Below are 26512 nucleotides of genomic sequence, written 5' to 3'. Positions count from 1 at the left end.
AGCGCCATGGCGCCTTGAAATCATGTCACTCACACATCGGTGCTAGCTATGAAAGGCTGGTAGGGTGGCACAGAAGCAGTCCCGCATCTGCTCCCGAGAGGCTGAGGTCGGCGGCCTGTCACATCAATGAAAGACCAATGGGGATATCAAGTATCAGTCGTGTATTGGCGTTTCCCCAGTCATGCCTGCCTGTCAGTGGCACGGGCTAGATGGATGATCTCCGAGCCTGGGAGATTGGGAAACGTGCAAGGCAGATTTGAAAGACTGGGTACCTGGCTGAGCAGTGAACGTCAAACCCTAAGTGTAATTCAGTGGATGAGTTTCAATATTTGTGTCAGACCGGGAGCCTTCTGCCTGACTAGAGCAACATTCCCTGGACACCCTCCCATCTCAAAGGGTTCTGTTTAAAGACATGTTGTTGTTGCTATTTGGCGCTTCTGTAGCGCACTGTTGGACATTTGTATGGCATTGCAGCCTTTTCTATAGTCCATACAAATCAATGTAGACATCAATGTTTGTATATTTTTCTTGTATTTTGGTCTGATTTTCTTATCTTCTGCCCGATGAGCATTACTTTCCTTTGATGTTAATTAGCGCTGTAGTATGAAGTTGCCTTATTCCCCCCCCCCTGTTTAATTTTAACGGAGTTCATGCCCATAGTCGCTTGTCTCCCCTCAAGTACTATCAAATCTCCAACGTGAGATTTCAATCGAGCAACAAGACACTCAATACATGGAATGTTGTAGCCATGTTTTTTCACATTCATAGGTCTAATTCTTACAAAGTGTTGTGCCTTCAAATTCTGAATCACAATTTTCAATGGTTATTAGCAGCTGGGCTGCTGTTAATTTTGTAATGTCAGTGGCTATGCTCCATCAATTATGTGAAGCCATTGCCTTGGCCACCATCTGTTCTGTAATGTCATCACGTGGGCCACCACTAGTCTTGTAATATCATACACTGGCTGGGAACCATCATTTTGTGATGCCATTTGCATAGCCAATATAGGTTATGTCATGACGTCATGTTGGACCAGCATTAGTTGCAGGAATGCATAAACACGGCCACCATAATGTATGTGTTATTACCAGCAGGGCCACTTTTAGCACCGTGGTGTCAGTCACTACGCTCCATGTGTTCTGTGAAGCTGTTGCCTTGGCCACCATCTGGTCTGTAATATTATCGGCTGTGCCACCATTAGTTCTGTAATATCGCAAACTAGGCACCATGACCTCTGTCATATCATTGCCCTAGGCGCTTCAGTTCTGCCATACCATTCAAAGATTGTGTCATGTATACATTCTATGCAGAACAAAGAGTTGCTGGCCCTCACACTGATTTATTCTTTCAAAGATTTGAGAACACAAACAAAGGTAAATCTTCTGTTTGCCGGGGTTACTTTATTTCAACCCGGGTTGAAATAAAGTAACCCCGGCAAACAGAAGATTTACCTTTGTTTGTGTTCTCAAATCTTTGAGAGAATAAATCAGTGTGAGGGCCAGCAACTCTTTGTTCTGCATATATATTAGGTCCAGCTGCCCCCTTGTCCCAGGACCAGACTCCGTTTTTTCACAAAAATGTATACATTCTAAACATCAACTTTGGCAATGTCATCAGCTAGGCCCCCATTTGTTCTGCGACATCATTGGGTGGTCCTCCATTAATTATGATATCAACTGGATACTGAGAGTTCTTTTATGATATTGACGGAGGCACTATCAGTGTTGTTATGCTATCAGCTGGGTGGCCTCTAGTTCCATGATGCCATCCGTTGGACCACCATTGTTTTTGTCATCAGCTGGACCACTGTTACTACTGTGATGCCATTGGCTAGGCACCATCGTTGCAGTGATACCTTTGGCTTCACCTTCATCACTTACAGGCAGTGCTTTAAATGGGCCGGTACTCACCGGTACTGAGTACCGGCACTTCCGAATTTTCTGACCGTCAGTACCGGCACTTTTCTTAGTTGAGGGAAGAGTACTGGTACCCTCATTGAGAGCACAGCAGGCTCAGGTTCAGTGACTCCTCCAGCTCAGGGCAGACGCCGATTTGCTTACGAGGAGCTTGCAAGTCACAGAGGGCATGAAAGGCTGTTTGCAGAGTCGCTGCTGGAAATTCCAGCAGTGCTCACTTGAATGGACCCAGACTGCAGGGGTCTGAGAGGGCTTGCCCTGTGTCATGGTGTGATCAACAGGACAGGGTCTAAACCGACCCTGCGCTGTTGATCAGGTGCGCAACGGCTATCAGCTTAAAGTGTTCCTCCATCAGGCATGTGAAATGGGCTGGGGCTGCCAGTCATTAATCCTGTCCGATTTAGGGAAGTGCACGAGCAGCAGCGCCAAACAATCCTCTACCTTCCCAAAGATGTTTTTTTCACCTTTTAGTTCAGCACAAAGGCTGCTTTCCTTTGTGTGCCCCTCTGTTGAAGCAGGAAACGAAGATGTAAAGTGGATAAATTATGTTTATTCAAGTAGTAACATCATAAGGGCCCAAACGCAGGTGGAAATAGTAACGTGTGAAGAACAGCTCTCAAACAATCAAATCCGCAGAACATTCTATAACGTTATTTATATAAGATAAATGAACGTCCCAACAGATGCCATAATCAACACTAGTCTACCAATGAAATAAAGATGTGTTTTTTTTCAACATAAACGCATTCCTTATGCGTTTTGATATGTGCTGTAACTGGTATAGAGGTCAATATGTATCATCATATCTTGCCCTTAGCCCCGCCCCTTTTCCACACCTCTAACTAATTTTAATGAGTACCTGCACTTATTTTTTCCCATTTAAAGCACTGCTTACAGGATATCCTTAGCTTCACCTTCATGAGTACTGTCATGGGATTGGTTGGCCCACCATCAGTTTTGGGATTCATTAACTGGTCCCTGTCAGCTCTGAGAGGGAGTTTAATGGTAAAGAAATAGGGAACAAGCGGTCACACGCATAAAGGAGTGGGGTAGGTGTTTAGAAAAGTGGTCGAAATTGTCAACTGTTCCAGACACTTAATGAACCATTTACTTGCCCACTTTTAGCGGAGCTGCGGTGGTTTATGACCCAAACCTAAGAGTGTTTGCTCCGTTGTTACACGGATCATTCCTAAGGGATTTGCAGTTAGAGGCTCAAATGTCAAAACACTTCAACCTTTCACTCAGTGTCTTTCTGGTTTTACCACGTACAGATGCGCTTCAGCTGACTGCCAACACTGACACCCTCCACTGATAGCCTCGAGTCCTGAAGGAATCCGACGAGCGCCTCGGCCCGCGATCCTGGGGTTTCCTTGAGCTTTGAGGTCAGCGGTTACAATCTGCAAAGCCTGCTGGCCTTTCGGGCCCGGCCCTGACAGGGTTCGCGCTCCCGGCCGACGCTAAATGTTAAATAGTTGGTTACCTTCCAGATTTGAGACTCGTGGAGGGAGGCGAGGGTAGACAGGGGGTTGGGAGCAGGGAGCTGTCAAATTACAGAGCTATGAATAGCTGCGATACAGAGGGGCCTGCCCAAAGCAGACCCGGAGCAGGGGTGCTCACCTCTGACCGGGGACCCCCAGGCTCGAACCCCGCACCTGCTCCGAGCGCAGACTACACGTCTCTCCAGAGGTGCAGGCCGCGGCAGGCGGTGGAAGTCACACACAGGGCAGGGCATGCAGAGACCCCCTGGACGACTGTTGCAGGATAGTGGCCAGACCCTCGAACCCGCTTTCTGGACTCGTCTGGCAGGGATGATTTTGGAATTGGGAAAGAGGGCTCGCGGGCTGGATGGAGCCATCGGAAAGCCTGCGTCACAAAGGTAATCTCTATACTCCCTTTCTAGAACTTTCTGTAAAACCTGTAAATTCTGGCTGCGGTTAGGTAACGACCCAAGCGGTTGCGCTTCCCAAAGATTAAGGACCTGTCACATCATCAAAATCATAGTACGTTAAAAAGCACACATCGGATTTGAAGCTTTTTTCATAGATACCGTCTCCTAATTTAACAATGAGCTAAGACAGTGAATTAATGCAACCACCAAAGTGATCTCGGTAAAACGTACAGGTGAGAAGTTTGAAATTTGGGAGGGACGGCTCAATCTTTTATCCTGCCGTGGTCCTTTAAATGAGTCCCATTAATCGAGCAAGAGCAACACCTGTCACTTACTGCACTGCACTGCAGTGCCACAGGACTGGACAACGTGCTATAGATTGATATCAACCGCTATATAAGGAAAAAATATTGTCAAAAAAATAGATTTACCAGACTTGAGGAAAATCTGTATGTGAGGGATGGTCCATAAGTCTTAGGCCACGTCCTCCCTGCTGTGCATTATAAAGATATTGCAAGTCACAGAGGAGTTCCATGACCATATAGAGGAATGAGTCTGAAAGGTGAGATTCTTTTTAAGGTTATGGAACTTTGAGGTGTCTTTCAAAATCCTTATCATTTACGGCAGGGGATATTTTATTCCTTATAATATATGATCACACCATTACTTTTCCCACAAATCTCTTCAATCTTTGGTGCATAACTCTCTTTCATATGAAAAGAGAGAGCGTGTTTACAAGCATGAAGAATACAAATAGAATCTCAAGAGCAAAATTAAACACATCAAAAAGCTGTCAGATATTTGTTGCAAAAAGATATTAAAATGAGTTTAATGCAAGCCATTTAGAAAAACAGCCACTGGAGCTCAGATTGTGTAGAAACATGCAGAAAGATTCTAACTTTTCTATAATTACCTAAGCTGTGCAAAAGATAAACATGTTGACATAAATATCTCTTTTCTGCTTGTCACTATACAACTAGGAAAACGGAGCAGAAGAAAGAAAAGCAGACTTTTGTTTTGTTCCTTAAACAGTTGCGTTAATTGTGCTCCATGACCTGACCTACCTTTCCCCTTAGCTGCTATCCCTGGCTGCAGGCATTTAAGTTATTACAGTTGTGTTCTGACGTCATTTCTTTATAATAAAGGACAATGTGCATCACACCTCGACTATTATAAAGAATTAGAGGCAGGTTTCTATACAAGAATTGTAGAATCCCATTTATTATAAGGGAATACAAGAGAGTTCTACTTAAACACACAATATTTCAATGTTAATACCCACTGCCCAGATCATTAACAAACAAGTTAACACACCAAGTTTTTGCTGTATCCTCTTACCGGGCACAATCCCCAAAGCACACTCAGAAGTTATGCATACATCAAGGGCTGCCATTGTGGCAAAACTTGAGGATCTTCTCTCTCAATGATGATGTAGGAACTACCTTATCTTTTCTCACCACGTGCACCAAGTGCATTCCACGGTTGCACTGCCGTCCATTCTTCTTATGGAAGACCTGATTTATGCAGCAAACCAGGAAGAATGTACTTTCTCTAGTTTTTTGGCCATATATTATTTCACTCCTCTTTCAAGATGACCCTCTGCCTGTAGCACTGGGGCTCTCGTCAGGAGGCAGCTTTCACCAGCCCATTTCTCCTGTTAACGCTGCCTAAAACAGAACCAACTACTAACCTTGACAGTGGGAGGGGGTGGGGGGGTGACCTAATGGCCAGAGCTACCAGATTAAAAACTGGTGAACCAGGTTCAAGCCTCTGCGTCAGCTCAACATACTGTGAATCTGTGCAGATTACTTAATCTCCCCATGGCTACCATAAATGAATGTGTCCTTAAATGGTGCTCATGAAAAGCGCAGGGGTTGATAATTAAGTGCTGGTGCTGAGCCCCGGCAATCACCGGCTCAAATCAAGCACTGCTCTCTGCACACCCTCAGAGCTAACTGCAACATCACAATCAACCCATTCAGATTCCTCTTTCTTCATCAGTATTGAATTTGTGACAGGAAGTGGGCTATCACCATGTGGTTAAATGAACGGGGAGTCCTGTGTATATTGCATGACTAACATTGTGTCGAGATTTAAAAATTGTTTAGTCAACAGATCTGTAGATTCATCAGTGCTATTTTGATCATTAAGGTTTGGTGTTACAGTAAGTGCTGGGGTGATTGCAGGGAAGGGGTTACTTTGTTTGTTCCTGTCCTTTAAAAACAGTAAAAGATTATTAGAAAAAATATAGCCCTGCTATCATACACCTCACTCCCAGCAAGTATATCATGCTGTATGTCAACTCTTGTAGTTTCCCCAATATCTTGGTGATGCATGACAACTCTTTAACAGTCCCCCATTGTAAGTAAAACAATCAAAGGTTTGTGGTCACTCCTACACAAAATGTAAGTAAAATAAACAATTGTGTGTAAAGACTATTGGCAACACACATGCTCGGGATTCCCATTCCGCAACAGAGTACTTTGCCTGTTGGCGTCAAGTAACTGAATCAAAGGCAGTATTTTTTTCCCTTATCAATTTGTATTTATTTGTGTTTTTGTGACAGCACAGCCCCATAACCTTGCCACTTGCATTCTAATGAGATGGTTTCTTTTCAACACTGGATTCAAACCTTTCAATGAAAATGTGCTGGGAGCTACCTCAAATGCACCCTGAGACTACTCTCTTAGAGGGAGTGTTCTTTGTTTGAAAAAGGCAAAGTTTGGTAGAGATTTAGCATCACGTTCCGCTGACATAAGGAACCATCTTGGATCTGTCTCGCTTTTAGGAACAGGAGCCACCTGCGTGATTTGTACCAAATTTTATTGGGCCAATGCCCACTTTACCAATTTTATATCCAGATCTCACACCTGGAGTTTTTCACTGTCAGCCTCTTCTCTCTTAGAATCCACAATACAGCAATCAGTTGCCTATCAGGGACTGTCTTGATGGGACCACCAACCACAGTGTCATGTTTTAAGTACACCCCACCATTGACACTGTGGTATTAGCTTGTACTTTAGCCATTGAAACACCAGGCAGTGGAGGCCAACACAAACACCATTCTGTTAAACTATCTGGCCTCCATATGGTCTACTTTCCAGGGCAACAATCTTTGATGCGGTGCTGCCAAGCGGTTGATGGGGCAGAATACGCTTGCCTTGCGCACCAAGGCCAAAATACCCCCAGTGTTTCGCTGCAAATATCGGTCAACTGAAATTCTGCCATTAAAGTGGCCATGGCCTTCACAACTTTTTTACAATGACATTCTACTTGCAGACAGTTACAAGGGAGGTCATCCACAAAATACACAGAATTGTCTCAATAACGCTATACAACATGTTTAACCCTGTAATGGCGTTCTGAGGAATGGAAAACAGGAGAGTTTCTAAACTTATGTCCTTGTGGTTCAACACCTCCCTTGATCTGACGTGGTGGACAGATTCACTAAATTTACTTATTTACCCACTGAAAAACTCAGAAAATATTTTTATATTCACTAGTCTAGTTACCTTACTGTAACACAATGCCAAAACTGGCTCTGCACAATTGCATCCTAATAACAGTGCGGCGGTCTTGGTCGGGCTACGGTAGCCCCAAACATCCACAAACAAACCCCTTAATCAAGAGATTACCAGGACACTGCGAGATGCTTCGTATATTTATTATCTCAATGTTGCCTCGTACCAACGTGTTTCGGCTTTCGCCTTGTTCGCGGTTTATCAATACATAAACAAGTCGAAAGCCGAAAAGCGTTGGTACGAGGCAACATTGCGATAATAAATAAACAAAGCATCTCCGAGTGTATATGTATATCTGACACAATAGTGCATATATATATATATATATATATATATATATATATATATATATATATATATATATATATATATATATATATATAGAGAGAGAGAGAGATTGTTTGCATCATGATGTACATCAGCAATAGCCAGAATAATTTGCCTCAACTCATATTGCTGTTTGTTTACGGTTAAAAATATCAATCACTCATTTCAACACATATTTAGGGGGTGTACTTAAAGTGAAAGGGAGTTAATGCTGCTTCATAAACCATCTTCACACCTAAATCACCATGTGTCAAGGGTATGCCCTCTCCAATGACAAAGAATGTGACCAGGTAGTCCTTTCCTGTCTTAGTGGCAGTCCCTTGCCGCTTCTGGTTGACAACTAGTTCATAAAATACTCTTTGTGCGCCCATCATGCAATGCTGGACCCCTCCCACTTGAAAAAATGATTATCCGTGCGTAAGATTCAAATGCTGCGCATACCTGCTGAAAGCCGCTTCCAAATGCAGACCTTTTTTACCATCCAGAGAAACATTTGTGAAATATTCCTCTTGACACCGCATGCTTAAATCATTAGGGGTGTAGAAAACGTGTGTAATTCTTTTGCGTAATAATGCAAAATTTTGAGGAAATTGTACAAACTGCCAACCGACATATATATTAGCATAAAATGCGTCCTTGCATCCATTTTTTACGTGAAAATGCATTTGGTGCAAAAAAAATGGTGCACAAAAACCAGAGCACTGCAAACAGCAGCCACACGCATTGTGGTCATGGGCATTGTTTTGTGCTAATATTTTGCCGCAAATAGTGCATAATTACGTGCCATGACATAAACGTGTAATTTTAGAAGTTTCACATAATAAGTGTAAAATTAAATTACAGAAATGTTGTGAGATTATGACAGTGTAATCGAAATTTCACCTGGGCCTACTGAACATACCAGTAAAACCGCCAAAACAATAAGGCTAAGAGATTTAATAGTAAGTACTTCTTCTTTGTTAAAACAAATATTTAGCGTTACACTTCCTGCCTTGAATGTTCCTGCTCCAGGGCAATGTTCCTCTCTCCTGCTATGCACTCGATTTTGGTTGCCAGGAGGATCTCACTCATGACGTTCTTGCAGTTCCGGATTACCAAATAAGCAACGTAGGCACCGGTTTATGGGCCCCACTCATTTTAGGGGCTCCTCTGACAACGGATCAAAATAATAATAATTTGATATTGAAAGAAAATTACAATCAAGCTTTCTTAAATATTGTTTCTAAAAGATAAAAAAAAATAATCTACTCAAAGAAACAAAAACTTTCCAATAAAGACTCTATAGAGCAAATACTGTATTAATGTAATGTACCCATTAACAGTTTAAAGTACATAAACCAGAGGCATCTGATTCACATAAGTTTGTCTCCTAAAAGCTCATCTTCTGTCAGCTGTTAGTTTGTAAAAAAAATCCAGTGTATTGGGAGATAATTTGCGCGGGGGCGCGAAATTTCAACTACCTAGGCCTCCACAGGGTTTAATCCAGCACTGCTGTCTTGTTGTCTCTCAACAATCAACAAACATGTAAATTCTGATGAGTCTCTAGATGATGCTTAGGTAACACATGCACACACACACAAACAAGCCATCCCAGCCTCTACATCTTTGTCTCATATGTGCATACATGCACACAATGTCAGGAAATTCCTCTCCCATGCATGACATGATCATGTTTGGTCCATGCACCATGCCTAGGCTAGCAACCTAAATGCGGAAAGGTGGTGCGCTCATAGAACCCAAGCCAGGGGCATATCAGCTTCCTTAAGATGCACAAGTGCTCTGCCTGCACACTCCTGCTTCCTTTCCCCTAATACCTCCACACTGCAGTCTAAGACTGAGGCTTGGCTACATTCTCTGACCCCACTGTGGTTCCAGAGGAGATCTGGTGATTAGCGTAGCTCATTCAGCTGTATCAAACATTACCCAGCTGCACACTTGTTGGGAGTGGCAAACAAATGAGGTAGACTTTGGGGTAATTCCACTTCTCCAAACACAAGAAGCTGATGGACGGAGCGCTGAAACTTTTCATACACTCAACCCCTGTCACAGATCTGGGTCGAATCCATCATCGTTCTTTAGCTCACTTCGCCACCCCAGTTCAAACACTGCTATATGCAAATCAGTCTTGACCCTGTGCCTCATGGGAACAGTCCAACCTGAACTGCCAAGCTTTGTTTTGGGACCGGTTTCGGGCAAACAGCCCTCATCAGCCAGGCTAGCTTGTATCCAGTGGCAAAGTGAGCAAGGGACCCACGTCTGGGCATACCCTTCCAACTTAAAGCGAGCAAAGTAAACACAAGGAGATGATGGACAGAGCGCTGGAACTTTTCAGACACTCACCCTCAGTCACAGATCTTGATTGAATCCATCTTCATTCTTTAGGTCACTTCGCCACCCCAGTTCATACACAGCTATATGCAAACCAGTCTTGACCCTGTGCCTCATGGGAACAGTCCAGCCCGAACTGCCAAGCCATGTCTTCCCTGTACCGGAAACAAGCATCCTGGGACCAGTTCTCCACCTAATCTGTGCCTTTGACTTGCACTCTGGGAAGAGCTCTGTGCATCTGGTGCCTTCATAGACTTGCTCCATGTTATGCTTATAATGTGATGTGCTAAGATGTACATCCTGCTTGCCTTACAACCCGGGCGTTCAGCTTCTCAACCTTACCAAATGTAACCATAGATCTAGCAGACAATAAGTAATTGCGATTCATGGGATAACATCATGATATTGGGGAACAGGCGCTGGATCTGCAGCATCACCAGGAGACACCGCTCAACTACCAGCATTGGAATCCCAGAGGGGTTTCATTGCACATTCAAATAGAAGCTCCCTCTAGGGCCTACATTGCACCTACCCATACAGTAAATCTCAACATAGAATACACAGATGGGGAAAATAGCAGTAAAAGAAAAGTAAGATGGGTAAATATTCTGCTTTTTGGAGTGCAGATTGCTAAAGGAATGACTCTGGGAATCCACATTTCAATACATATCTTGTAAATTGTAGCAGGTTGCACACTTTATTGTGTGTTCCTGAACTGGCTACTTCTAATACAAGACTAGATGCTGTGGTGAGTAAAAGTTAAGGCGAACACATCCAAGTCAATGTGCTGCAGAAGGTACTTGTTTCTCTTGAGTATCTACCCCTGCAGAGCCCTCACTGTCCCTTATCAATAGATTTAAATGCAGAATCCACAGTGAGCCTAATCATTCTTCCATTCTTATCCAGGTGACCCCACTTGAACTCCTAAAGTTCACACGTATGAAATAAAGAACCTGTGGTCTGCGCGGAGCCCACAGAGTTCTAGGAAAGCGCTGGAGTGCTAACATTGAGGAAAAATGTGTGCCTGTCCCATAAATGAGTGCCAGTTGGCCCCACCTGCAACCACTGGCAGGGTCGGCCTGAGACAGAAGATAGGACCGGGCACCAAAAAAAAGTTGCTCATTAGCGAATTAGAACGTTAAAAAAGTGGCCACATTTGCAAATTAGTGAAGTTTTGAGTTTGTAAAGACACACTGTTCAAGTATTTTGCTAGGTATGGAAGACTGTACGGATTTGCTGTTGCTGCAGGCAATATGTGTTTTAATATCAGAGAAACCAACGGTAAAAACCATCTCAGCAGACCATAAAACAGGCCCACAAACAGTCAAAAAACCAGCAAACACACTGAACTGCCAGACCAGTCCATCAGACGGTGCCCAATTGCCCTATAGCAGTGGTTCCCAAACTTTTTCAAACCCCGGCTCCCTTGACCCATTGGCCATTGCCCGTGGCTCCCCACAGTTTTACTTTATTTGGAAGGTGGGGTGGATGTAAGCCCGGCCTCTGGAGTACTTGCCTTTTCCTCCCTGAAAATAATTGGGATTAAGCTGATGAAGGTATTATAATCATAAGCGCAGGGTGTTTTGTATTAATGTGGCCCCTCTAATAAAATATTCCTAGTTACACTTCTTTGCCCATGCCTTTTTTTAGAGTACCCTCTCAAACTTTTTTATCCCACTTACAGTGCTAGACAGCACCCCTGTGCATGTAGGCCCTGTTGCCAAAGTGTTTCTGTGCTTGAAGAATATTTGCATCCACATCCATTTCTACCTATGTCATACATGCCAACACACCTGTCTAAGCAGAGAGACTCACGATTTTTTAAACCACATACAGCTTTATTTTTGCTGTCTCCTCCCTAAAATCGCCTCCAAATCAATGCAAGTAAAATAAATTCTTCAGATATTTTTTCTTCTTCAGATGTCCCTCTTTCTTGCTTCTAAATGTTGACATTGTGCTGTATATGGTGTTTTACTTCCCTGTGCAAGGAGAGAGCAGGTTTGTCTGGAAATGTGTGTACTGAAAGAAATGTGTACTGGAAGTACCTCTGATTCAAGTACAAATGTCAATACAGTGTGTTTAATAGACAGGAAAACTGTACTTTCCCGATAATTTGCATTGTTGTAAAATGCATTTGGAAAATACAAAACTATTAACGAGTTGAACAAAGTAAATTGGGCATCTTCCACTTACTTTGGGAGTGTTGGAACATGGGGATCCAGTGAAATATGGAGGTCATCTCCCTCGACATACCATCAATTAAGCACTACGTTTACGGCTTTAGGCATGTCACTTACAAATCAACGACATCATGCATGTAAGTCTAATTAGTTTAACGGAAGCCAACAGACCCTTCAACATTAAATGCATTAAAGTGCTTGGTGCTCAGCTCTCCTTGCTAGGTTTTATGGCTCCCAGGGAGCCACGGTGCAGAGTTTGGGAACCACTGCCCTATTTAGGTCAGCCCAGCACTGACCACCGGCTCAAATTGAGCACTAGTATTAAGTGAACTATTAATGAACCTTGACGAGGGTATGTCAGCAGTGCTTGTTTCGTTCATTTACTTAACTGAATTTTAAAAACCCTGTGACGCCAGCTTGATCGACCACTTAGCTCTGGCAGAGATTACAGGTAACTAACGAACATCTGAAGGCCCTTCACCGGTTTTGGTTTCTAGCCAACTCTTAGATAACCTTAGTGTGCTAGGCGTGGACTAAAATGAGTTTTAAAGTATTGTGGTCAAATTTCAAGATTACTCATTCTGCAAATGAAATTATGTTCTTTTTAATGTGTTAGTGTAGGACTGACGTTCTCCCCAATTGTAACATTTTGAAATACAGAAATTATTGTGAAACAGAAAGAATTTAATTAACTTGGATTTTCAGCAAAGAATCATTAAATGAACTTCCAAATAAAAAGCCCTGGAACTGTATGCTTGTTCTCGACTACGGCTTGTTAGTCATGATTGTTTTGTGCAGTTTCTCATGTGAGTTTTCGAAACGGTCAATGGCTTAATCTTGAACGACCTGCTAATTCTGGCAGAGATTTCAGGCACAGCTTTGCTTCTCACTTTTGCAGTCTGGCCACTCCCAGTGGATGGCCCTCTCTCCTTTTTAGGTCTCGGCTAGCGTAGGCTGCGCACATGCGCAGTCTCGCTGGCGAGATTTAATGACTCTGAGTAGCGAGGTTAAGAACCGCCCCTCTTCTCCATTGGCTGGCCTCCTAAACAGCGGTCAGCCATTGGAGAAGAGGTCTCAGTGACGTCATTCTTTTGCTCTAAGCCCGGTCTTTTTCGAATTGGGTTTTTTAGTTTCTTTCTACCCTCTTCTCCATTGGCTGGAATGTAAACAACAGTCAAAAACACGCCCGTTGTTTACATTCCAGCCAATGGAGAAGAGGGGAAAAAGAAAAACACGCCCTCCAATCGCAAAAGATGGGGCTTAGTGACAAATGGCGAGCGCTTGTTTTCCCCCTCGGAGCCAAATCAGAAACACCTGCGTTTGCTTAATGTCACTTAAATTGCATGTTTTCTACTACGAAAGTCGAACTTCAAGGATTTTCTCGATTGAAGAGCAGGGGTACCTTATTCTGCTGTATTGCAGGTACAGTGAATTTTTGTATTTGACTTTCCTTGCTCGTTTCTGCGCTGCCTCATTCGCCCCTAGTAGGGAGGGGGAAACTGGAAAGCTGTGGCGTCAATCACAAGGTTTACGGTGCAGGCCAGGGTCCCGGCATGGGCACTCCTAGGGGCATGGGGTGCAGGGGGGAGGAGGAGCAAAGCCGGCGGTGCGCAGAGTGGTCGCTCCTTGCCCGCACACATAAGGGGGCTGTGGAAGGGAGCCTCTGACTGATGGAAGAGCTGCTCATCGCAGGGATCTACACAGAGCCGCATGTGAGGTAAGGTGCCCGGCTGCTCCTCGCCACTCTCACGTGCACGAGCATCTATGCCAGGCCAGGTTATTTTATTCTATTGCATTTAGCCCCACTTACCCTATGATAAATGATACCTTAGAAGGAGCAGCAGGCAAGCACTTTGAATTGGAGGAGTAAGTCAAAGCTCACAAATGGGAAGCGCGCTCCCAACAAGATCCCCCAGGTGTGTTAGCAAATGGTAAAGCTTTAGCTCTCTGGAAGAGTAAAATAATTAGGCGTTTGCCAGGTTGCTTGAAAGCCGGCGTGTTTACATTGTGGTTCCAATTGCAATGGCTGCCCAGCGGCGCTGGTCATCTTCGCACTACAAGCCCCATCACTCCTAGCGCTGTGACCTCATGCCCCCCCCCCCCCATCAACAGGTCACCAACCTTGTAGTCCACGTGATTCTTTGAGGTCATATCTGCTAGTCTCATAAAACTGCTTTTCCAAGGGGCCATTTAATTCACTCTACATGAGCCTTGCTCTTCGTGTAGAAGCGTGTGGATAGCTGGAGTCCTGTTCGAGCGCCAGAGGCCAAATCGCCCTTCTCTATTAGTACTGCAACTGCCATAGTAAATAGGAGAAGTGGGGTTTGTCTCTTTTCATGACTACATTTCCCATTCTGCCCTGCGTCTCTGGCCATCTTTTGCTCAAGGGAATGACCATCCTGTCTTAATTGCTGAACCACACTTCCCATGCTGCTCTGTTTGCTTGCCTGTGGAAGTTTCCCCCGCCCCTGCATTCTACGCGCACTATTTGCCACCAGTGTACGCCAGCAGCAGTGGGCGGGCCCACCGCTGCCTAGCACTACACTTCCCAGAGTCCCCGCTCGCGGCCCTGGCTCAGGCCTGTACAGCGCTTCGGCAGATTGTTGTTGTAGTTCTCAGAAGATGGTGGTGGATGTAGCGGGAGGGGGCTCGTTGTCCTCGTCGGCCCCGGCGAGGGGTCGCTTCCCGGGCCGTCCAGGCTGGCGCTGGCGGCGCACGCGGCTGCTACGAACAGGCTCCTTTGTGCCAGAGGCTGGTGCAGCGCCTGACCCAACCCTGCAGTGGCTTTTGGACCTGTCGGGGAGCCTGCACCGCCTACAGAGGGCCAGTGCAGGGGGCGGCGCGGCGGGAGAGGCGCAGGGCGGGGAACAGCCTGTGCCAGAGCTGGGGGACAGCAAAAAGGAGGAGGTGAAAGTGCTTCATAAATATCATATACTGACTGACGCGCTAGGCCTGTGCTAGCTGCACCTACAGAATCTGTAAGGAGCTCAGGCACATACAAGTGCGCACTGCAGAGACTCATAGATATAGGTCATACCATGCATCTGTGGATGTTGCATATCGGAAGAAACACAGCAGTTGCCCAACTAAGAACCCATTTGACAGTGCGTTCTAGCACACTCTCCTATAGGGGCATCACTTAGGCACTCTATAAGAAGCATGCATACGCCTAGACTTCTATCGACACTTGGGGACTCCAGCAAAGCCTATTTAAGAGCCTATGGGTACAAAATACAGATATCTAGAAACAGCATTCAGACACCCAACTATTCACATGCCCCCTTTACAACATTAATGGGTATACACCACAAGCATATCTTTGCTTTAGAAGGCACCCAATGGTGCTATGCAGAAACGCACACTGACGAGCTCCATGTTCACGGGTCTTAGAATGCTGCAACTAAGGATGGACCACATGGATAAGAGGTTTTATTACTCACTACTACTCACTCTATTGGCATTGTAAATGACAATGCCATTTATTTATCTGTTTTCAAAAGCAACACATAAATAAAAAGTTAGTCATTTACAATGCCAATAGCTCTCACTTTTGCAACGGCGAGACCGTTGCATTTTAAATGCTTGTTACTAGGCAAGTCACTCACTCACCTATCGGATAATTCAGCAAGGGTCATTGCTTCTGATTTTTAACATCCGCATGCAGCCTGTCTGTGATCTGAATTGGTCTTTCGAGTTTAAATTAGGAGTGTGAGAAATTCGCATAATCTGTTTTTGAGTAATTCTGCAAAATTTCTCAATTATATGAAATGCAAAACTGCCATTTCTGCTATATTTTAGCACAAAATGCATCCATTTTAGATGCAAGGATGCATTCCTCACAAAAAAGCGTAAAAACACGTTGAGAAAATTACCCACTCATATTCATGTCATACTCGTGACCTGTAACTAAAACTTTGCCATGAATGCTGCATGATTGTGCCACGTGGCATAATAGTGTATTTTGGGAAATTTTGGCTAGAAAGCATAACTCAAAATTATTGAAATTACATGAGATTACACCTGCGTAACGGAAATTTCTCCTGGTTTTACGGGCAAGATGCACACATTGTTCTCATCCTGATTAACACTTTTGCAGCTCTGGCATTTTCGCAATTGTTTATTTCAAATCAGAGCTGGACTGGTGAGGATATTCAAAACTAAATGTAAAATGAAGGTTCTTGGTCTAGGCCAGCATCCTCAGCCACATCAACCCCCCAGTGGGATTTTGCCGCCCAGTGCCACCACCAAGGTCCTCTTCTGTCACCTTTTACTTCGATATAGATTTTAGGCTATGGAACCGAACTCTGCAATGCGCCACCTTGTTTTTGCGAACTCTGGTTTTGATAAATATGAGGCTGTAGTAATGTTGTCTGTTTACGAAATGCAACACGCCTGATTTCTGCTCTTGGTTGTCCGAATCCTAGTAATTCTGCTGCCCAGGGTGTGTAGACGTGGCGCTGTAAAACAACGCCCAGTGGCAGGTGCGTGCTCAATGCTTTAAAAATGGTCCCTTTTTCAATACACTTTCTTCAGTGGCGAAGGAGGTGGCTCAACCTGCCTTCTTGTTTCTGGAAATCATCATTTTCTAATTTCAGAGGCCTCCTTGGGGTGCTTTTGATGTCCTCGTTTCCAGAACCCAGCAGAGCTCCAAGATTGAGGAGGCTGGGCCCTAGACTGGCATTCCAGTGCTCGGAGTCAGAATAAATGATATTGTTACTTATTTCCTGCTGTGACTGAGATGCCATTGAAGGGAGTCAGGCAAGGAGAGCGCCGGCTCCCTGCAGGCGGTGGTTGCTGGGGGTTGAGGGCGCTGAATAGCTAACTCTGGAATGCAAGGTCAAGGCGAGTACACTCCGGGCCTATTCTTCGCGTGGAGCACTTTTCCTGCTAATGTGACAATGATCAACAGAGCAGCAGCGCGAGAAGGGCCTCGTTGAACTTGAAGCGAGCCAGGGAGGAGGCTGGATGTCAGAATAGCGAGGTGAAAAATAGCCACCTGTGCAAATGTGGACTCTCCCTGACTATACGTGTTCTGTCTTGATATACTGTCAAGGTAAGTCGATGCGAACCTAAACATGGTGTCTTACTTACCTTATCGAGCTAGCAGTAGTCGATATAGGGGAGAGAGAGAGAGATGGAGAGAGAGAAAGGGAGAGAGGAGAGTGAGAGAAGAGAGAGAAGGAGAGAGAGAGAGGTGGAGAGAGAAGGCGAGAGAGAGAGGTGGAGAGAGAGAGATGGAGAGAGAGAGGGAGAGAGAGTGACCCCTTCTCATGAGGTCTCTGCAGCTTCCACCACACCTTACCCCTGCAAATGACAGAACCAACACAAGTAGTAACCATCACACTCATGTGCGACAATTCAGATTATTCCAAGCCACCCAAATCTATAACAATGGCTTGGGCAACAGGTATTAGTAGTTTTCTTGAATTATAAAACAACTGTTGTGTTTATTTCAAAATTAGACCGACCGCTCCACCATGTTGCGGACTGTCTTATGGGCCAGTGTTGATAATTAAGTGCTGGTGCCGAGCACCAGAAACCACCAACTGAAATTAAACACTGGTGAAGCCAGACATGAAAAAATGATACAACAATATTGGGCCGTAATGCAACTTGGTATTCATGGTGGTGTGGAGAAACATTATTCGATTGTGAGGCTGCAAAAGTGTGTAGGTAAGTGCTTGGTGTTCCAACATGGACTGATGTTTGGCTGTCAAAACATTAATTACCCCTCAACTTCGAATATCAATTGATAGCGGTCCTTCTGGTTGCACCACTTACATACTTATTATTTTCACTCCTGATAGTTGTATCATATACGGACATGTGATGTGGATAATGTATCCAGCAGTTATCATCCTGGTTACACCACCTAGAATTCATTTATCTACACCCTGTGCCTGGAGGTTGGACTTCCAACCCTATGTTGACCACGCATGTGGGTTTATGTTTATTTCTGATGATATTGTTAATAAAAGTCACAAAAACATGTTTAGAAATAGAATTGATGTGTACTGGATACCAGACCTGCCTTGGTCGGTTCCATGCTACTTTGGGTAAGAAAGGATGTGACTGCAGTATCCCATCATGGCGGCTTGGCTGTCTGGCAGCAGCGAGAACCAAAGGCGATATGAGGCCTTTCTTAATTTTTCTGCTTTGTTCATGGCCATGAGTAAGGGACATGTGCCCTACAGACATTTCCATAACATAAAACCGCTCTACACCTAAATTATTTTTGTATTGCTTTAATTATGTTTTTGGGAGAACAGCCATTTTGATATTTCCCTTTCACAGCACAAGTATACTGCCAGGGCTACTTCAGTTTACGCTAGCGGCAAATGTATTCAGAGTTTGGCAAATTGGTTTCTTGTTTACAAATGTGATTGACACCTCGTCCGACGTGTTTCAAGTGCATTATATTTTCTTTGCTAATTGTAATACGGCGGAAAGTGATATCCATCATGTTATTGGTGGAGTATCACACCCGCCGACTTCTAAATAGGGCCCTAAGTTATATTTCTTGTTATAAGTAGCACCTATTGTCCAGCCGGTTGTATAACTATATCTGGATTTTGTGTAAACCCAAACATCCACATCTGATACACGTCATATTGGCAAGAAGTTTCCAATTCACATCACTTTCAAGGACAGTAGTACTCTCGAGTGAGGGGGATAAAAAAAAAGAAACATACTGTGCAAGGACCAGCTCTGGAACCCTCCTAGCCAGGCAAGAGTGAGCAAAGAAGTAGTACCACTGTGCAAGGGGAGGCCGTAGCAGCCTCTGGATACCTAAGCCAACAGACAGGGAATCATCAACCAGGATCCGAACTCTTCATCAGCAATTACCCCAGAAGACATTTTGAATTTGACGGAAAGTCACTTGCTAGTACTCAAGCGCCACCATTGAACTCTGTCTTTTTGAGGGTGCACACCAGATACCTTGACCCCAGTGCATTGCTAAAACCATTGCCTCCACTTGAGAAGGCTGTGACATGGCTCTAGAGCAGTAACTATTGGGACTTGGGACACAATAGTAAATATGTCAGTACGAGCTCGCCATAAGTAAATTAAAGTTCCTGACAATGTAGATGAAGTAGTGACATAGTCTAGTAGACTGGACAGGAACACTGAAACACCATTGGTCACCTTCATGCTTGACTTGTCCACTAATCAGACAGTCAAGATTGAATCGAAAGTGTCAAGTTGTGACACCAAAAACGTACACAATCTTAGATCCGTCTTGTTAACATACAAAATAGAAGAATTTGTTCCAGGGCGGTGGATACCAAACCCAGGCTTCCCACTGACAACTGTTGTTTAAGCTGGGCCTGGTCTCCTCATGCCCTAGAGCCAGGAGGCCCTGCTAGAAGAGATGGTTGAATGCTAGAGAAAAGAGAGAAAAAGGAGGAGGCTGCAGAATCCCGGACGCAGAGCCAGCCCTTCCAGCAAATAACTCAACATTCTCCGAAGCTCCGTGGAAGCGACCCGCATGAAGTTTAAGCCCTGATCTAGTGAACATGGGTCTTCATACCTTCTGTGCTCTACTTTGAGCTTTTGCAAGTTCACAAGGTGTTTGGACAACCCACTGCCCCTCTGCATATCATCCTCATGGTGGCCATTTTAGACACTGGCAGCCTGATTCACAAACGGCCTCAGGACTCGTGGCGGAATCCTGCAGTCGTGCGGGAGTCTCCATAGTGAGAATTCTCATTGCGGAGCTTCTGCCCCGAGTGTGAAGACTCCCCCATCACTGCAGGGCCTCCACCACGTGTGCGGAGGCCCTTTGTGAATCAGGCCCGTGTTAACACAAATGCCTCTGGATAAGACTGAGCTTGTGAGGGAGACTTAGCTCAGTGGTAACTCTTCAGTATGCTGCCCACTCATTTGTCTAGGAGCAGCCTCCCACATACGGCCTCCCTTGTCACTCATGCTTCGACCTGCAGTGTGACGACCCCAACTCTTTCTTGGGAGACAAACGCAGAGAAGCTTGCAGAAAGGTATACTCTATGCCTACTATCGAGGACATGCTAGGACAGAAAATAGCCCATGCACCCAAATAAAAGTGGCCCATATTAGCGTGTCAGGGGCCGTATTATACATATGGTGCATTTTCTTTGATTGCGCCGGACGCACCTTTTAAATGGTGTGCCATGTGCAATTAAGGAAGATGCACTGTATTAGGGTGAATGCGCTGCCCCCAGGACTACTGCAAACTCATGCTGCCCCCAGGGAAGCAGGTTCATGTGAAAAACAGAGCAGCTACTTTGAAGCCACACCGTGTTTTCACAGTGCATGCGGCAGCCGCCTGCCATTTTAAAGGGGATTAGAGATCCCTTTGCAGGCGGGTGCAGTTATTGACTGCACCCGTCTGCAAGGGTATGCCTGGGGATCCATGGGCCCCTTTTTGCCCCGCCAGAGGGCTGCAATCATGGGGTGCAATGACAGTGCCCCAACTTTTAGGTGGCACACTTTCAATGCTCCTCCTGAGAGCTTCTTTGCCTCTCTGCCTTAGTCTGTAATAAGGCATGGGTACATAGGCAAAGGGATTCCCTCATTTGCATGGGGCCACGCCCCCTTGCAAATGAGGAACGCCCTCTTGAGGAAGCACTGGCACTGTATATGTACCAGCGCTTTCTGTATTATAAAAGGGGACGCACAAGTCTCTGCGGCCCCGTCTGTAATACTGAAGTGCCCTGGGGGGCACACAAAGCGGACGCAGTAGTCTGTTACGCCCTTGGGGCACTTCTATAATACGGCCCCAGGTGGATCAATCAATCAGTCATAGCATTTATAAATCGCACTATATACCCATGGGGTTTCAAGGCGCTGGGGGTGGTACCGCTACTGCTCGAACAGCCAGGTCTTGAGGCATCTTCTGAAAGTCAGTAGGTCCTGCGTCTGCCGTAGGTGTAGGGGGAGGGCGTTCCATGTCTTGGCAGCGAGGTGGGAGAAGGATCTGCCGCCGTTGGTGGCTCTGCAGATGCGGGGGACGGAGGCGAGGGCGAGGTCTGCGGATTGTAGCTGTAGAGTGGGGGTGTAGAAGTTGAGGCGGCTGTTGAGGTATGCCGGTCGGTATTGTGGAGTGCTTTGTGTGCGTGGGTGAGGAGCTTGAAGGTTACTCTCTTGGTGACTGGGAGCCAGTGCAGATGTTTCAGGTGCGGGTGATGTGGCTGCGTCATGGGATGTCAGGGATCAGCCATGTGGATGCGTTCTGGATGTGTTCGAGCAGTTTGAGGAGTTTTGCCGAGACTCCTGCGTAGAGGGCGCTTCCGTAGTCCAGTCTGCTGCTGACAAGGGCCTGGGTGACCGTCCTTCTGGTTTCGGTGGGGATCCACTTGTAGATCCTGCGAAGGGTGTTGAAGCAGGAGGAGGAGATGGCGTTTACCTGCTTTGTCATGGAGAGGGTGGAGTCGAGGATGACCCCTAGGTTGCGTGCGTGGTCGGTGGGGGTGGGTGCTGTGCCTAGCGAGGTGGGCCACCAGGAGTCGTCCCAGGCCGAGGGAGTGGGTCCAAGGATGAGGACCTCTGTTTTGTCTGAGTTCAGCTTCAGTCTGCTGTTTCTCATCCAGTCCGCAACGGCCGTCATTCCCTTGTGGAGGTTGGTTTTGGTCGTGTGGGGGTCTTTGATGAGGGAGAGGATCAGCTGGGTGTCGTCTGCGTAGGAGATGATGTTGAGGTTGTGCAGTCGGGTGATGCGGGCGAGCGGGGCCATGTAAACGTTGAACAGCGTGGGGCTGAGGGAGGAGCCCTGGGGTACGTCGCTGATGATCTCGGTGGCTTTGGAGCGGAAGGGCGGGAGGCGGACGCTCTGTGTTCTGCCGGATAGGAAGGAGGTGGTCCAGTCCAGGGCCTTTCCTTGTATTCCTCCGTTGTGGAGGCGTGTGCGTAGGGTGTGGTGGCAGACTGTGTCGAAGGCGGCCGACAGGTCCAGTAGGATGAGGGCCGCAGTTTACCCGTCGTCTAGCAGGGTTCTGATGTCATCTGTGGCGGCTAGGAGGGCTGTCTCGGTGCTGTGGTGACGGCGGAATCCGGACTGGGATGCGTCTAGGATGTTGTTTTCCTCGAGGAACCTGGTCAGTTGTATGTTGACGGCATTCTCAATGATTTTCGCCGGAAAAGGGAGCAGGGAAATAGGACAGAAGTTCTTGAGGTCTTTGGGGTCAGCCGTGGGTTTTTTCAGGAGGGTGTTGATTTCGGCGTGCTTCCAGTCCACCAGGAAGGTCGCCGTTTCGAGGGAGCAGTTGATGGCCTTCCGAAGGTGGGGTGTGATGGTGGTGCTGGCCCTGTTGAAGACGTGATGTGGGCAGGGGTCTGTCGGGGAGCCGGAGTGCACGGAGTTCATGATCTTGATGGAGTAGCTGATGTCGATGTTTGTCCAGGCAGTCAGGCGGTTGGTGTGGGTGGCGGTCGTGTGGGTCTCGGTGATGGGTGGGGCGGGTGAGGTGATGAACCTGTCGTGGATGTTTGCGATCTTGCGTTGGAAAACAGTGGCGAGCGAGTCGCACAGTTCTTGTGTGGGGGGGGGGTGTCGATTGCGCTGGAGGTGGGGTTAGAGAGTTCTTTCACGATGTTGAAGAGCTCTTTGCAGTTAGCTGCGTTGTGGTCTAGGCGGTCTTTGTAGGAGGCTCTCTTGGCGGCTCTGATAAGGTGGTGGTGGTTGCGGGTGGCGTCCTTGTGCGTAGTGCGGCTTTTCAGGGTTCGTTCGCGGATCCAGATCTTCTCTAGGTTCCGGCAGGTTTTCTTGGATGTTTGTAGGTCTTGGGAGAACCAGCTCGCTTTCTTCCTGGAGTGGCTGTTGGAGGGGTTCTTGATGGGGGCCCGGGCGTTGGCGCAGTCTTCGATCCAGTGTCTGAGGTTGTAGGCTGCAGCGTCTGGGTCGGTCGGTTCTGCTGGTGGATGATGGGCGAGATTGGCGTATAGATGATCGCCGGTGACTTTGCTCCAGTGGCGACGGGGCATCTGTTGGTTGCGGTGGGGGGTGACCGGTTTTCGAAAGGTGAAGTGGATGCAGCGGTGGTTAGTCCAGTGGAGTTCGGTGGTGTGGTTGAAGGAGACGTGGGTGCTGGCTGAGAAGATGGGGTCCAGCGTGTGGCCTGCGGAGTAGGTGGGTGTCGTGACGAGTTGCCTGAGTCTGAGGTTGGCCAGGTTGTCGATCAGGGTGAAGGAGTTGGGGTCGGTGTTGTTCTCGAGGTGGAAGTTCCGATCCCCGAGGAGGATGTAGTCCGAGGAGGCGAGGGCGTGGGCTCTGACGAGGTCGGCGATTGCGTCGCAGAACTGTGGTCGGGGTCTGGGGACCCTGTTGACGAGCGTTCCTCTGAGGGTAGTGTTGGGGTCGGTGTGGATCTGGGAGTGTAGGTGTTCGGTGGTGCAGAGGGTGTCGGCGTCATTGGTAGAGACGTTGATGGTGTTCCTGTGGATGATGGTGATTCCTCCTCCCAGTCCGTTGTTGCGGTCCTTGCGGATGATCTTGTATCCTTCCGGGATGGCTATGGCGACGTCCGGTGCCGAGGAGGAGTTCAGCCAGGTTTCGGTCTGGAAGGCGACGTCTGGGGTGTGGGTATAGAGTAAGTCCCAGAGTTCTACGGCATGTTTCCTGGCGGAGCGGGTGTTGAGGAGGATGCATTGCAGGTGGTTGGCTTGTTTGGCGGGTGCGTTGGCGGGCCGGATGCTGGTGTAGCTGCAGTTCCGGCAGGAGAAGGGCCCGTGGGTGCGCCTTGGGTCGGCCAGGCAGCAGGTGCTGGATCGTCCGGTGTTGAGTGCGTGGAGGTTGCTGTTGGTGTAGAGGAGGCGGATGTTGTGGCGGTCACGGGAGCCAGGGGTTCTAGCTCTGGGCGCGGTCCAGGCGTGTACGGGCTTGCGTTAGGCGCGCCTTTGGCGCGCCAGCGGTGCGCCCGCTGCGCGCGGCCGTTTCGCGGTCTGCATATGAGTGGGGTTGGGAGGGAGGAGCAGCTGGGTGGCGGGAGCGGGGTGGCGAATGGGCATCTGGGGGTGGCCCGCAGGGGAGGTCAGCAGCGGGAAAAGCGGGGAAGAATCTGGCGCAGCTGTGGGGCGGGAGAATCCGGTGGCAGGGCTTGCAGAGGCGGCAGGAATGCGGCGGGAAAAGAGAAGCAGAGGAACCCAGGTCAGAGGCCGGGCTGCGGCGTGGGGGTGACCTGACCTGAATGCAGGGATGAGGGTCGCCCCTGTGTGCATTTGCCAATGGAGCAGTTTTGGACTTGTAAAGACTGACTATATAGCTGTTTTGCTAGGCATGAGAGACTCCATTTGTACCTCCTGCAGGCAATGTTTGTGGAAACATCTCAATAATCTGTAAAAACTGGGTCACCAGACAATAAACCAGGCCCACAAAAAAGCCTCCCTCTCAACTACCTGTCAGACCAGCCCTTCCGGCCCTGCCTTATTGCCCTGTAAGCCAGTCCGACCCTGCTCACTGTGAAATCATACAGCCCTAGTAAGTGTTCTATCATATCTTGACGTGGGGCAGTTTTATATGCATGGCTGCTGACACATCTTCAAAAAGCACTAACTTCTTTCTGATGCAGCGCTCAAAACTCCATAGCCTGTCAGTCTGTTAATTATAAATAAAAGCAACTATTCCTAGCAATACCAGAACCGCATATACACCCCTCAGGTCACAGCTCACAAACGCGTCCAGGCTCCATCCTGTCTTGGGATTCTCGGGCTCAAACCTGTACCCCGCACGCCTGCCCCTGCAGCAAGCACATGAACACACCGAGCCACACTTAGGCCGCTCGTGCTGCTGACGCTGCACAACTGACATCCAGCCAAGATTACGGGAACAGTTACAGTTTTTGCGAACAAGACAAACTTGTCTTTTGTTTCTAATTCAGACATTGATACTGTGTGTGCGGGCCCTGCTGACTAACACTCTTTGTCTTTTGTATCTTGAAGGTTACACTAGTTCCTTTTACTGTAACCGGAAAGTCCAGAATCCAAAATGTGTAACAAATCCAGGGCAGATGCCCTCCCTAAAATCCCGGTTCGCGAGATACAAGATGGCATGGACGTAGTGCCACGAAAGAAACCAGTTGGCATGTGTGCAAATGGCTCTGATGTGAAATGACCACTACAATGTATTTATTTATTTGAGAGTTTTATATGGCGCTTGCTAGACCCGAAGGTATCAGAGCGCTTTACAACAGTACATGTTCACATCAAGAATAACAAGTCCATACAGAGCATCCGAGTCCGAGCGCTGCAGAACAGTGAACGATCACAACATGGGCAACAAGAACATACAGAGCAGCTAGATGCATGCGCATATCGGGGTCTTAGAGGGAGAGCTGTCGCCTCTTGTCTTGCAGAGTGCACGCAGCTTTGTCGTGTTCTTCATTTAATTGGCCAGTGTATTGGATTCTTAGAATTATTTGATCCTTTATATTCCTACCAGAGACGTGTTTCTCAAAAAGCCACACCCACTAACCCGGCAGCTCTTATGTAGGCCGAACCGCGGCCACCAGGCTATCAACCACGCTCCTTGAAAAGAACTCCGAGGACACGATCTGAATCCAAGCTCTGTCTGGGTTGATCTGGGGCAGGAAGCGCTATATAAATGCGACAGTACCATAACCTGGAGAGCCATACCCACATCCAATTGGAAACTTGTGCTTTGGAGCATTTCATGTCTGGCAATCACTCCATAAGGAGACAAAGCTGGTTTGTATTCACGGAGAGAGGTCTCCTTCAGTATTAACATTGGGGTCTGATGTCATATTTCTAAATACTGGCATTTCTGACTTTTGCATATAGTTAGTCTTAATCAGCAGTGTTGTTGCATTTATGACATTTCTAGGGACTGAGTATCTTTTTGTGAGTATTTTAATTCTGGTCATGGTAACGCTCTATGAATATTATATTTATTTGGAGGTACCTTTGGATTAGTACTCTGAGATCTGCGGGGTGTGGGTATATCTGGGTAATTTCTATGATTTGAGTACCTTTTGGTATTATGACATTTGCAGGGCCTGGCTATGTGCAAGCACTGTGACATTTTTGGGGTGTGGCTACATCTGTGCGACTATTGTCATGCCTGGTTGTGGGCCTGGCAATTTGGAGGATCATCATGACATTTGTGGGGTGTGGGTATCTGTGTGCGAGTATCGTCGTTTCTGGTATATGGGTACCTTTTTCTATGTATTTTGATATTTCTGGACATTGGTGTCTCACTTTGAGGGTTATCACCTGTATATGGCGGGGTGCCTCTGTGTGAGTAGTATGACATTTGTGAGATAACGTGTGGGGCGTGGGTATTGTGTGAGTATGCTGTCATTTCTGGGGGGTGTCTATCTTTTTGTGACTGTTGTGTATTTTCTGGGTATCTTTGAGTATTTT

The 26512-nt window shown here is 46.9% G+C and overlaps 1 protein-coding gene across 6 annotated transcripts in view; it reads left to right on the top strand.

Moving 5' to 3' along the window:
* The window catches only part of ADGRG1 (adhesion G protein-coupled receptor G1), a 526961-nt gene that overhangs the window by 61106 nt on the left and 439343 nt on the right, over nucleotides 1–26512 (top strand). The window contains exon 1 of one of the 6 annotated variants that reach the window (XM_086945011.1): nucleotides 3712–3792. The exons of 4 other annotated variants lie outside the window; for them this stretch is intronic. The gene's annotated coding sequence lies outside the window, so the exon portion shown is untranslated. Of the gene's footprint in view, nucleotides 1–3711; nucleotides 3793–17080; nucleotides 17214–26512 lie in introns of those variants that run through there. One more of the 6 variants, XM_086945010.1, reaches the window with a different exon arrangement.

This window comes from Lissotriton vulgaris, chromosome 12 (assembly GCF_964263255.1).
Source record: "Lissotriton vulgaris chromosome 12, aLisVul1.2, whole genome shotgun sequence".
Lineage (NCBI taxonomy): Eukaryota > Metazoa > Chordata > Amphibia > Caudata > Salamandridae > Lissotriton > Lissotriton vulgaris.
This window is presented reverse-complemented; position numbering and strand designations above follow the sequence as displayed.